Source organism: Fukomys damarensis, unplaced genomic scaffold (genome assembly GCF_012274545.1).
Source record: "Fukomys damarensis isolate Sample0158 unplaced genomic scaffold, DMR_v1.0_HiC HiC_scaffold_30, whole genome shotgun sequence".
Taxonomy (NCBI): Eukaryota; Metazoa; Chordata; class Mammalia; order Rodentia; family Bathyergidae; genus Fukomys; species Fukomys damarensis.
The window spans coordinates 59,835,700-59,847,038 of NW_022900942.1; the positions used below are offsets into that span (position 1 = coordinate 59,835,700).

Genomic DNA, 11,339 nt, shown 5'->3' on the forward strand with positions numbered 1-11,339 from the left:
CTTTACTGCATTTTATCCTGCTGTTGACTTACCATAAATTCCCTGAGCTCTTTGCTCCAAGCTCTTGGTTTTTAAGCAGTAATTACAATATTATACACACATATGCACATTTATTTGCAGTTCTGTGGCTTGAATCCAGGGCCTGATGCATGCTACACCCCTACTCCCCTTTTATTGAGACAGGGTCTCACTAACATATATTTTTAATATATGTCTCATTTGGTGACAATTTCTATGTTTTTCTGAAGAAACCTTTTTTTTCTTGTTAGTTCACAAACCATTTGGAATTGTAATTAAAATCTAACAACTCTTTCTGGTTTTACCTTTGTTTAATTCTTTGCAGTTTTGTTTTTTGATACTTATTCATTCCGGAATGAAGTGAGTACTTCTAACAGTAGCAATTTACAGCAGACTTCTATGGGAAAGGGACAAAGACCATGTTTTGAGGAAGCAGAAATTCTGTATGATACAAAGGTGTGTGTGTGTGTGTGTGTGTGTGTGTGTGTGTGTGTGTGTGCGCGTGCGTGAGTTATTTTAGCTTTAATTTCTGTTAACTGGAAGAGAGCAATAGTTAAGGTCTACCCAGCCTAAATCATAGACTGCTTCCTACAAATACTGTTTCCAGTCCCCATTAGCTTGCGTCTTCTTTAGGCCATACTAGCCCTCGAATCAGACTGCACACCCGCTCACTGGTCCAGACAAAGGGTTGTTGGTTTTGATCCTGAGGATGTTCCACTTCCTCTGCCAACGGTTCTACCAGCTTTGTCTCAGATCTGCACTGCGTGAAGCATCCTAAGTGTCTACCCTGTCTAGTTTACCTTTGCTGTATTGGTAGCGCCTCCTCACACATTATAATTTGTGGTTTCAGATATCTTCTAGATTTGTCAAAGTTGGAGTTTCCTATCTGCTTCTGTTTTTCCTAACTGCCACTGGGGGATTCCTAAGAGAAGAGAGAAAACACTGATTTTTCTCTATAGCGAACACTGGAATTCCTACCCAGTTAATTACTTTAACTCTAAAACTATGTAAAAATAACAACTTTTGTTGAGTTTTATACTGTATAAAGTATAGCATCACTTATCAACATACTTTAAATGTAAAAAGAGTAAATCATAGAAGCGCTCTTCATTTGGAATGACTGGGATCCACAACTGGCTGCATAGGTGAAAAAAAAATCAGTTAAAGTGGGTATGCAGAAGTGGGTTTTGTCAACTTGGTTAAGCTAGGAAACAGACGTCTAAGAATCTCTTGCCCTGTGTGGTTCTGGATTACAGTAGGCAGAGGGGGAAGACGGTGCACAATCTGGGAAGCAAGAGGTGAGGAAGCAGCCTTGGAATGTGGCTGAAGTCAGAAGGGTCCACTGCCTCCCTCGTTCACCTCTGTTCCAATCTAGGCTTTCTTCCTGCCTGCAGGCCAAAAAGGAATCCAAGCTCAAATCCAGATGCTGGCTATGGAGCCAGCAGTCAGTACCTGGGAGACAGCTTCCCGCACACCTCCCTGTGAGGTGAAGTCCTTTCATCAGCAGGCAGTGCTCTCAGCTCCTACAAGCTCTTCCCTGTCCACTCACACCAATGTCCAGAATAACTGCTTAAAGACCCTAGGACCCTTGCTGGGTGTTGTGGTGCACGCCTGTAATCCCAGCTCTTGGGAGGCTGAGGCAGGAGGATCACCATGAGTTCGAGGCCAGCCTGAACTACATAGTGAGACCCTGTCTCAAAAAAACAAAAACAAAAAACACCTAACTAAATAAAGACTCTAGGATACTTGCCTCCCCCTTTAGACCTTCATTTTCCTAATTCCTCACTTTTTAAAAAAATATTATATAGGCTGGGGATTTAGCTCAGTGGTTCCAGCGGCTGCTTTGCAAGAGCAAGGACCTGAGTTCGATCCCCAGTACCCCCCCAAAAAAATTATATACGTGGGCAGAGGAATTTTAAAAACATTTATTAGAAAAGAAGGTTCCTATTTCAATAAGTTTACATCTACTTGTTAAGAATTGGTACTGACAAAGAATTTTTTTTTTTTTTTTGGTGCTGTGATCAAACTTGGGACCTTGCACTTGTGAGGCAGATGGCAGAACCACTGAGCTAAATCCCCAGCCCAAGAAAATTTTTATAACAGTAATAACAAGTCATGGAACAACAGTGACAGTATAACTCTGTATTTATATAGATACTTAAAACAACTTCTGGAAATGTTACCTATCTTTTTTACAATGCTTCTGTATGATAGAGGTGCTTTTTACTGCCAGGTAACATGGGAAAAGGCAAACTCAGACAGCTCCAAGAACACAAAAGCACATGGATAAAGTAGGAATAACAATCTCAGTGCCTGGTATTCTGCCTATCAATCTTAGCTTGGTCTCTTTGGCCACTTCTAAATGAGTCAGTGCCATTTGGCAGAGACAGAAAGATCAAGGAGACAAATTTCAGCTGTAATCTTAAGAGTATTTTAATATAATATTGTACTTTCTCTGGTTTTCTATAATTTGAGCCAGACTACCATTTAGACAGACTGGAACAAAAGGAAATTGCTGATGCCCTACTTTTGCTGGTGCTGTAAATAATGCAAGATGGCAGACTGATTTTTCACTTGTCACAAAAACATGCTTCCCTAGTTACTGCAGTAAGCAGACTATGCCAGCAGTTTATTCTGTAGGCATATCCTCAACTAGCTTCTGAGTGATCTTTGAACAAATGTGTACATTATGCACCCTTAATCATCACTTAACATATGTATACAAGAGGGTAAGAAATACAGTCATGGTCCCTGGGACATTCTGGGCTTAAGTCTTCTTGTTTGAGTTATTTTAGTATATAAACATAAACACTTCCTACTTGGGTGAAACTCTCTCACCAGACCTAGAAGAAATGAATTGCCAATGATCCCACCCTCAGCACTAATCAGTCCCTCTGTAGTTATACTTTTTGAACTTTCTTATGTTTTGATTGAATAGCACTTTCAGATTGATCATCATCTGTTCTATGTGTTAACTTTCCCTTGAACTGCAGATACCCTGACAGGCAGAGAATTTCTATCTCTTTTCTCATTCATTTCATAAAATGTGGGGAGGCTGGCAGAGACACAAGAGTAATGTTTTTGGGGAGGCTGGGGTAGGAGGATTCTAAGTTCAGGGCCAGACTGGGCAACTTTGTGAGACCTTGTCTCAAAAAAGAAAAGTATTGGGGATGTAGCTCAATGGTAGAGTGTTTGCCTACCACCCTTGGGGCCCTGGGTTCAATCTCCAGAACTTGGGGAAAAAAATTCACCCTAATTTCAGCCCTCGGAGGCAACTGCATTCAACATTTTGTCATGTTTCCCTCTAGTTGTTACTTTCCTCCCAATTCCTTTTGTGTGCATTTCTCCTCACATAATTAAGATCAGTTTTCATATTTACTTCTAAACTTCATTCACATAAAACCATACTGAAAAGTTTCATGTTATTAAACTTTTTTAGCAGACAGTACTGCCCTCAGCTGATAACGGTTCCCTTTCCCTGGACCGTGTCTCACGGCAGCTCTGCTCTGGCCATACAGAGATGAGGGGTTCATTCTTCCAGGTGATTCTAAAGATCTCAGCTTCTGAAATACCATGGTCAGAAGCCCTTGTTTACACCCCTTCTCCAGAACTGTCCTTAAGGGCAGACTGCAAAGTGCTGCGTGCACCCCAGGACCAAAGGGAGCAAAAGGTACCGACGGACCTTGGAGTGAGAGCTGGGTCCCCACCAGCATGTGCAACCCCTTAGTGCTGGGCTACATCAGAGCTGGGGAGAGTGAGGGGCTGCCTCTCCCCAGCCACCGCATTCCAGCCTGGCATTCCAGGGAGCCTGGGGATTCTAAATTGAAACCTGGCCTTGAAGGCCAAGAAGAAGTTGTATTTGTCAAAGTAGGAGGAGGAAGCATAACTTTTGAATATTCAGATGTATGTCCTTTTGCTCCGACCCCCCCAAATTTTAGGGGGCTGGGAACGGATGTTTATCTTTGTGATAAACATGATCATTCCTTTAATGTTGAACATTTGAATGCTTCTTAAATTTTTATTTAAGATGATATATGTTGGACATCTGTATATAATATTTACCTTCACTGCTGATTATTTCTCTCTTTGGTTTTCTGAGACAGGGTTTCACAATGTAGTTCACACTGGCCTTGAACTCACAGTGATCTTCCTGCCTCAACTTTCCAAGTTGCATGCCCAGCTGTCAGTGGGATCTTCCTAATCTTCTTACACCATCTCCTATTACCTCTGAGAGTCTAAGAATGGATTATGTAAAGAGTAAGTGTCATAAAGAAACGGTGTCAGAGTAGACACATCACCATAGCAACTCAGAGTTGCAGCCACAATAATCAGGTAGCCTTGGTGAAAAAAAGCACTGATGGCAGACCCAGGAAGAACAGGCAAACAGGCAAGACAAATATCTCCCATGTTCCAAGTAATCCTTCTCACATAAATTCCCCTATTTGTTTCTGATTTAGCTAGTCAAGGAAAAGAATTTTGAACTTTTTGACACCAGAATAAGCAAGAGATTGTTAAATGGTCATTTTGTTTACTTAAAAAATTAAAATTCAGGGCCGAAGATATAGCCCAGTGGTAGAATACATGCTTTGTATTTGTAAGTACTCCAGCTAGATCCCCACCATTGAAAAAAATTTTTTTTCTGGGTATGGGGGATTGAACTCAGGGGCTCGTGCTTGGCAGGTAGGCACTGTACTGCTGAGCTACAACCCCAGCCCTTAAATTTACATTTAGGAGAAAAAGGTCTATATGTGCACAGTGGGGATAAAGAAACCAATGAATCCATCAGAATTGGTTTACTCTCAATAAAGATGGAGAAATAACAGTGCAATCCGGCTTTGAGAGAGGATATAAACCTAAGCCAATTCAGAAGATTCTAAGAAATGTTGTTTAGATCTAAGTTTGGAAGGAGGTTTTTATGACTTTCAATGGAAAGACAAAAAGGGAGAGAGAGTATTTACAACCCTGATACTGTCTTGATTTTTGTGGGCATGATTAGTCAAATATGATATTACATTAGAAAATCTAAACCAAAGCCAAAGGCCCTGAAGGCTCTGCTGCTTTGGGATCATCATTAGTATGATGATTCTACATCACAAATGTACAAGATAGAAGAGTCTTGAACAAGATAGAAAGTCTGCACCTTCTTCTGCCTTTTTTTTTCTTTCTCCTTTTTTTTGGTGGTACTAGGGACTGAGCTCAGGACCTTGTGCTTGCAAGGCAGGTGCGGTGCCACTGAACTAAATTCCCGGCCCGTCTTTTGCCTCTTACTAACTAGGCAGCTTTGTGTAAATTTCCTCACCTCTCAGAGCCTCATCCTTTACAAAACAATGATGATATCACTTGCCTTGCTGAGAAACCTAGGATTAAAGTGAGTGACCTTAGCTCAAAACAGTTACTGTCACTTAGTACTGAATAACTTTTTTTCTTTTGCAGCCCAGAGGCTCAGACTCAGGACCTGACACACATCATTCAAATGCTCCACCGCTAAGCTACAACCCCAGCCCCCCACAGTATAGGGTATATGTTAAAGCCCCTAGAAGTGAACTTTCAAGAGTTGGTGGAGCAGACAGCTGCCCCCTGGGTTGATTTGGTTATCATTTTCTTGGCTCCTATTTTTATTTCACAGTCACTAAACTACTACCAGAGATGATTTCCTTGGCTGCTGGAGTCCTCTTTGCCACTAAGAGTAGTCAGCAAAAATGCATTCTCCTCTACAGCCTTGATACCTTAGCATGTGCTAAGTGAACCCTTTCTGGGGACTGGTTGGTATGTAGCAGGGCACAGTATCTCCAAAATAAAGTTCCCGTGCTAAGCATGTGGTGGATGGGTGTCACTTTAGGCACAATTTATCTTTCTTTAGAAGATTATCTTCAATGGCTCATTCATGAAAAAATGCTCATTTGAGAAGTATACCTATCTGCAAAGAGCAAGCCAGATCAGCAGAGCCCCGCCAAATGAAAACCACTGGAAGAATGACTCCAAACTACTCAGAAAAATGAAACCTCAATCAACTACTAACTATTTTTATTATCTGACTCTATTATAAAAATACAGTACTGCTCTCAGGCTATCTCCAGAACATCTGCCAAGGATTTTATACCTTTGTTTATTTTGCTCTTGGAAAAGAAGTCAAAGATAACTAATTCTTACACTGACAATTGGCTTCTTTTAGTGTCTGGACTCAAATGTCCTGTCTACCTAATCCTCCAGAAAATCAATTATTGTCTTTCCATCCCTCACCAAGTGTTAAGAGTAGCTTATCTCAACTTCTTCACCCCCTATCATTCCCTCATTCCTAAGAAACATTAATTCTCTACAGATATATTTTTCAAAGTTTCATAATACAGGCTTCCTACTCACTAAATCCAAAGGTCTTATGATCAGCATCATTTTGTGTGTGTGTGTGTGTGTGTGTGTGTGAGTGTGTGTGCCAGGGATCGAACTTGGGACCTTGTGCTTGCAAAGAAGCAGGTGGTAGAACCACTGAGCTAAATCCCCAGCCCTGATCAGCATCATTCTTACAACAGTAGGTCTCCAAAGAGATGTGGACCGTGCAACTCAAGGCTTAGGGGCAGGAAGGAAAACAACTGATCTCATTCATTTTGCTCATTTCAACCTTAAAATTTTTATTTTGTACATTTTTACCATATGTATATATGTATATGCACACACATATATGAAATAATACATCGATACCATTTGGGGAATGGTTACTGAAACTATTAGAACATGAAATTAATAAAACCGTGTGACCCAGTTTTTCACATAGCAGCAGTTCTCAAAGTAGTTCAGGGGTCTGTGGGGGTATCCCAGGTCCTTTCAGGGTGTCTGCAGCTCAAATGTTTGCATAACAATGACAAGGAACTTATCTTTTGTATTTATTCTCTCATAATTATATGGTGAAATTTTCCAGAAATAGGTGATGACAAGTGATATTGTAACATATTTAATACAGAAGCAGAGATGAGAATCTAGTTATTTTCTGTAAAGACTTATTATACACAGTACCTTGGTTTACAAACAATTCTTTCCACAATTCTGTGAATAAAGTTTGAGAACCAAGATATGTATCTGTGTGCATGTGTGGATACACATATATAATTTAATCTGCTAAAATCCATGTAACCGATTGCATTAATAAAAATATGAAAATGTGTTAACATCTAATTAACAATAATAATAATTTTCTTTTGTACCAAGGATCGAACTCAGGTCCTTGCATGTGCAAGGCAGGTGGTGGCACCACTGAGCTAAATCCCCAGCCCGAATAATAAAAAAAAAATTTTTTTGTACTGGGGATCGAACTTGGGACCTTGTGTTTGTGAAACAGGCAACAGAATCATTAAGCTAAAACCCTGGCCCAATAGTTATTTTTAAATGAAATACAGTAAATGTTTTACATTTTAATTTTCAATATTAAATGGTAAATATCAAGAGGTATCCAGTGGTGTGTTGGGGTTAGAATGCAAGAAAAACTATTTATAGTGTGAAACAGTCCATGAGGGGAATTTACATCATAGAAACTGAGAAACATCATAAATCGGGGCATTGGTTTTGGGTAATCTTTAATAATGAAAAGGGGTCTTAAGCCAAAAAACTGAGTATCTTTGCTGTACAGAATTTAGCTCTGTTAATTACTACATGCTTGGTTCTCCATCCCTCACCTACTTCTCTATCCAACTCTGCCAACCTCTGACTTGGTTACTAGGGCACGACAGAACATCCTTTCATGCAAGCTGTGAGAGAAATATAGAGAGAATGTTGAAAATTTTAAAATTATTACAGCAAAAGACACGTCGCCAGGAATCCCCCTCAAAATACTTCCGCTCACTGTCAACACAGTTATCGCATTCTTCTTGCCACTTTCTGAAGCAGTTCCAGAAGTCCTCTTTCTTGAGTCTGTATGAGGTGTGATTAAAAAAATACATTGAATACTGCTATCAAGTGCCATCCAACAGAAAGAAAGGCTCACACAAACATTACAGTAGGGGCTGGGGATATAGCTCAGTGGTGCCACACCTGCCTGGCAAGGGCAAGGCCCTGAATTTGATCCTTGGTGTGTGGGGGGGTGTGGCACAAACATTACACCATATGCTCATCTACCTTGTTCACTGGAACTAGTACCATGCAACTTCTGGCTCTTCTCCAAAGTCAAAATGACTACAAGAGGTAAATAAATGCTTTGACGCAATTTAGGACATTGAGCTAGCTATTACAGGACAACTAAAGGTAGTCATTGCTCCCAAGTCTAACCAGACGGCTAGGCCTATATATTCCATCTCTAAACTGCACTTGTAAATCTTCTGTCCACTTCCAACCTAGTTTAACCCTTCTTGTATCACTGCTGGATGATGAAATCACCTTACTAAGCGATGTCCAGAGCTTAGGATCTCAGTTGGTAAACTAACATCTTTTCATGCTCCCATGACTTCTAATGCCACCTGCTGGCAGGTAAGTCAGTCTTTACAACATCTGGGAAGTTCAAAGTAACTTGTGATACTAGGATATCGTGTGGTCATTCACTCTGTGTCTAGGTATAGGTACAGGGCTGCATCCAGCACATAAAACTGACCTCAGGATGAACAGAAGTTACAAAGCTTTGTTCCACACAAGAGAGCTGGGGTATAGCTCAGGAATTTGTACAAAGGCTAACGATGCAAAGAACCTGAGTCTGTTTTTAGGCCAACAGCACAGATACTGAACTACATGCCACATGCCATACTTAAAATAATCTTAACCATAAAGGACAGAATGGAGCTAACAAAAGAGCTGAATAAAGGAGGGGGGAAAAGTTGCATGTAGAGGAACTGAGAGGGAAGGAGAAGGTAGAGGGAAAGGAGTGCACATAACTTCTGCTCTAGACCAGGACGCTGTGTGCATCCCACCCCCACTGTGACCTGTGTTCTGGCTTCTATCTGAAGATGGGCAATAGAAGCCCCGGAGAAAGATTACAAGGAAGCAGGGAATGAAGTCAGGGTATTTTCCTACCAGACAGATCTGGCACAGTGGCCTGAGTCCTCTACCAAAGGTCACAACTCCTACCTGCAGCCCTGTCCTCAGAGACTTCTGCTGTTCTGGGTTTTGGAAATGTCTCTCTCCCTTACCACTCAGGCCTCGAGACGGTGAGCACACTGCTGCCAGTCTTGAGGACTCACACTATCTTCCTCTGCTTTATGAAATCTCTCTCAAATCATCCCAATTTGGATATATCATGTATTTCCTGGTAGGACCCTGACTGCTACACATGGGAACAGTGGCACTAGAGCAAAGGAGGAGAAGCTACTGGTAGCTATTTTTCCTCTATGAGAAATATCCTTCACCTAGCTTGATCACATTCTTTCTCCAGCCCGGTGATGGCGAACCTTTTAGAGCTTTCAATGGCACAAACAGCCCACTGTGGCACACGTGCCATTGGTTCACCATCACTGCATCTAGCCCTTCTGCCATCAGTTTCCTTTCTCTCCTTCCCATCTTCTTTCATGCACCTGCCTCACTACTTCACCCATCACCATCTCTTCTCTCCATGCCCACCCTCTTGGGTTCACCAGCTGGAGCTGCTTCTCTACAAAACAGTGTACCCAACTCTTGTCTGTTCTGAAATAAATATATGGTTTTACCTTTCTTTTTTATTTTTATTAGTACCTGTTTGCAATACATAATGATCACATTCACCCTGGGAAGTTTGTACTGACTTCACCTTTCAACCAGTACAAGCTAGCTTTCTGGGCTCTGCCTCCTGTCACTGACAGATGAAAAGGTCCCTCCAAACTTTTCATGTTCTGAATACCCACGATCGCACTTAGACGTAGAGTCTAAAAACTCAAACCCATGGAAATGAACAGAAGAACGGTGGCTACCAGGGAGTCTGAGGAAGGAGAAGGGAGGCTGGGGAGATATTAGTAAGGATTCAAAATTTGAAACAGACAAGAGTAATAAGCTCAAGAGATCTACTGTATAACATGGTGACTACAGTTAATAAAATGCATTTGTATTCTTTAAATTGGTAAGACAATAGATTTTAAGTGTTCTCACCAAAAAGAAAAACCCAAGTATACAAGGTGATGCATCTATTAAGTAGCTGGATTTAGGCACTGTACGATGCACACATCTTTCAGAACAAGCTGCACACAATAAACACACGCAATTTTTACGTCAACTATTAAAAATTTAAAGGCCAGGTAAATAGGTAGTGCTTATAAAATATGCCTTCAGATTTCTGACACTTATTTTGATGAGCAGCAACGACCATGTATTGACACCTTGGTTATAGGCAGGTCTGTGCCTACTTAACTTACACTACGGCAAGAGTGATGCTATGTGACTTCAGGAGCTCCATTACAAAAGGCCACATATCTCTGCCTTACTCCTAGGTACCTTGATGATGAAAGCCTTGTCCTACCACAAAAGAAGCTGAAATATGCTTAAGCCTTCATGCTGTGAGGAAGCCCAAGCACTGACGAGGAGGCCCAAGCGTGCTCTGCTGACAGTTCCATCTGAACCCGGTGTCAGTTGTCACTGCCAAAGCACCAGCCCTCAGTCATTCGTCTTTCCAGCTAAGGCCCCATATATGGGATAGAGAGAGAGCCAAACTACTCCACACAGTTTAAATTACTGACCCATAGAACCTGGCTGTTGTCTTGAAAGACAAAACAAAAACAAACAAACAAACAAACATATAACCTGCTATTTTTCCACCAGAGACCATACTGCCTTCAGTGACTTTGTAGACACACTTCCCTTGCAGTTTCCTCTAAATACCCTCATCAGTTCTCCTTTCTCTCAGCAGCAATCTTTTCTGCCCAGCCTTTGTAAACCAAGGTATTCAGACAGGAGACCTATGGTTTAGACTTTACATTTAAAAGTTAAATCAACAATTCAGTATTCTGTGATACCAGCTACATTTCAAGCATTCAACAGCCATATATAATAGTGGCTGCTGTATAAGAACACATTTCTATCATGACTAAAAGTCCTACTGGATAATTGAAGATCTAAATCAGGGTTCCTCAGGCAAGTCTCTGTAATGGGCGGGCATGTGTACTGTAGGATATTTAGCAGTCTCCCTATGTTTTACCCATTAGATGCTGGAGACACTCCTCGGTGGGACTATTAAAAATGACTCCAGACAGTGCCACACCCTGTATAGATGAAACTGTACAGCTATAGATTGTGTTTTGCTTACCCATGGAGAAAGGAAAACTAAATCAGTAAAGAAAAAGGTACAGTCCATGTGTAAATGGCACAGTTTGTAATAGCTAAAACTTGGAAACAGCCCAATTGCCCATCAGTTGGAGACTGGATAAAGAAGATGTGGTTTTTCT

General features: G+C 41.1%; 1 long non-coding RNA gene across 1 annotated transcript; it reads right to left on the minus strand.

The window, feature by feature from the left end:
* Positions 1-232: 232 nt before the first annotated feature.
* LOC104872454 lies at positions 233-4,259 on the minus strand. The gene is made up of 3 exons (XR_783184.1): positions 4,081-4,259; positions 819-940; positions 233-415 (listed from the first exon to the last, which is right to left on the minus strand). It is a non-coding gene; the product is annotated as an uncharacterized LOC104872454 (long non-coding RNA).
* Positions 4,260-11,339: the final 7,080 nt, after the last annotated feature.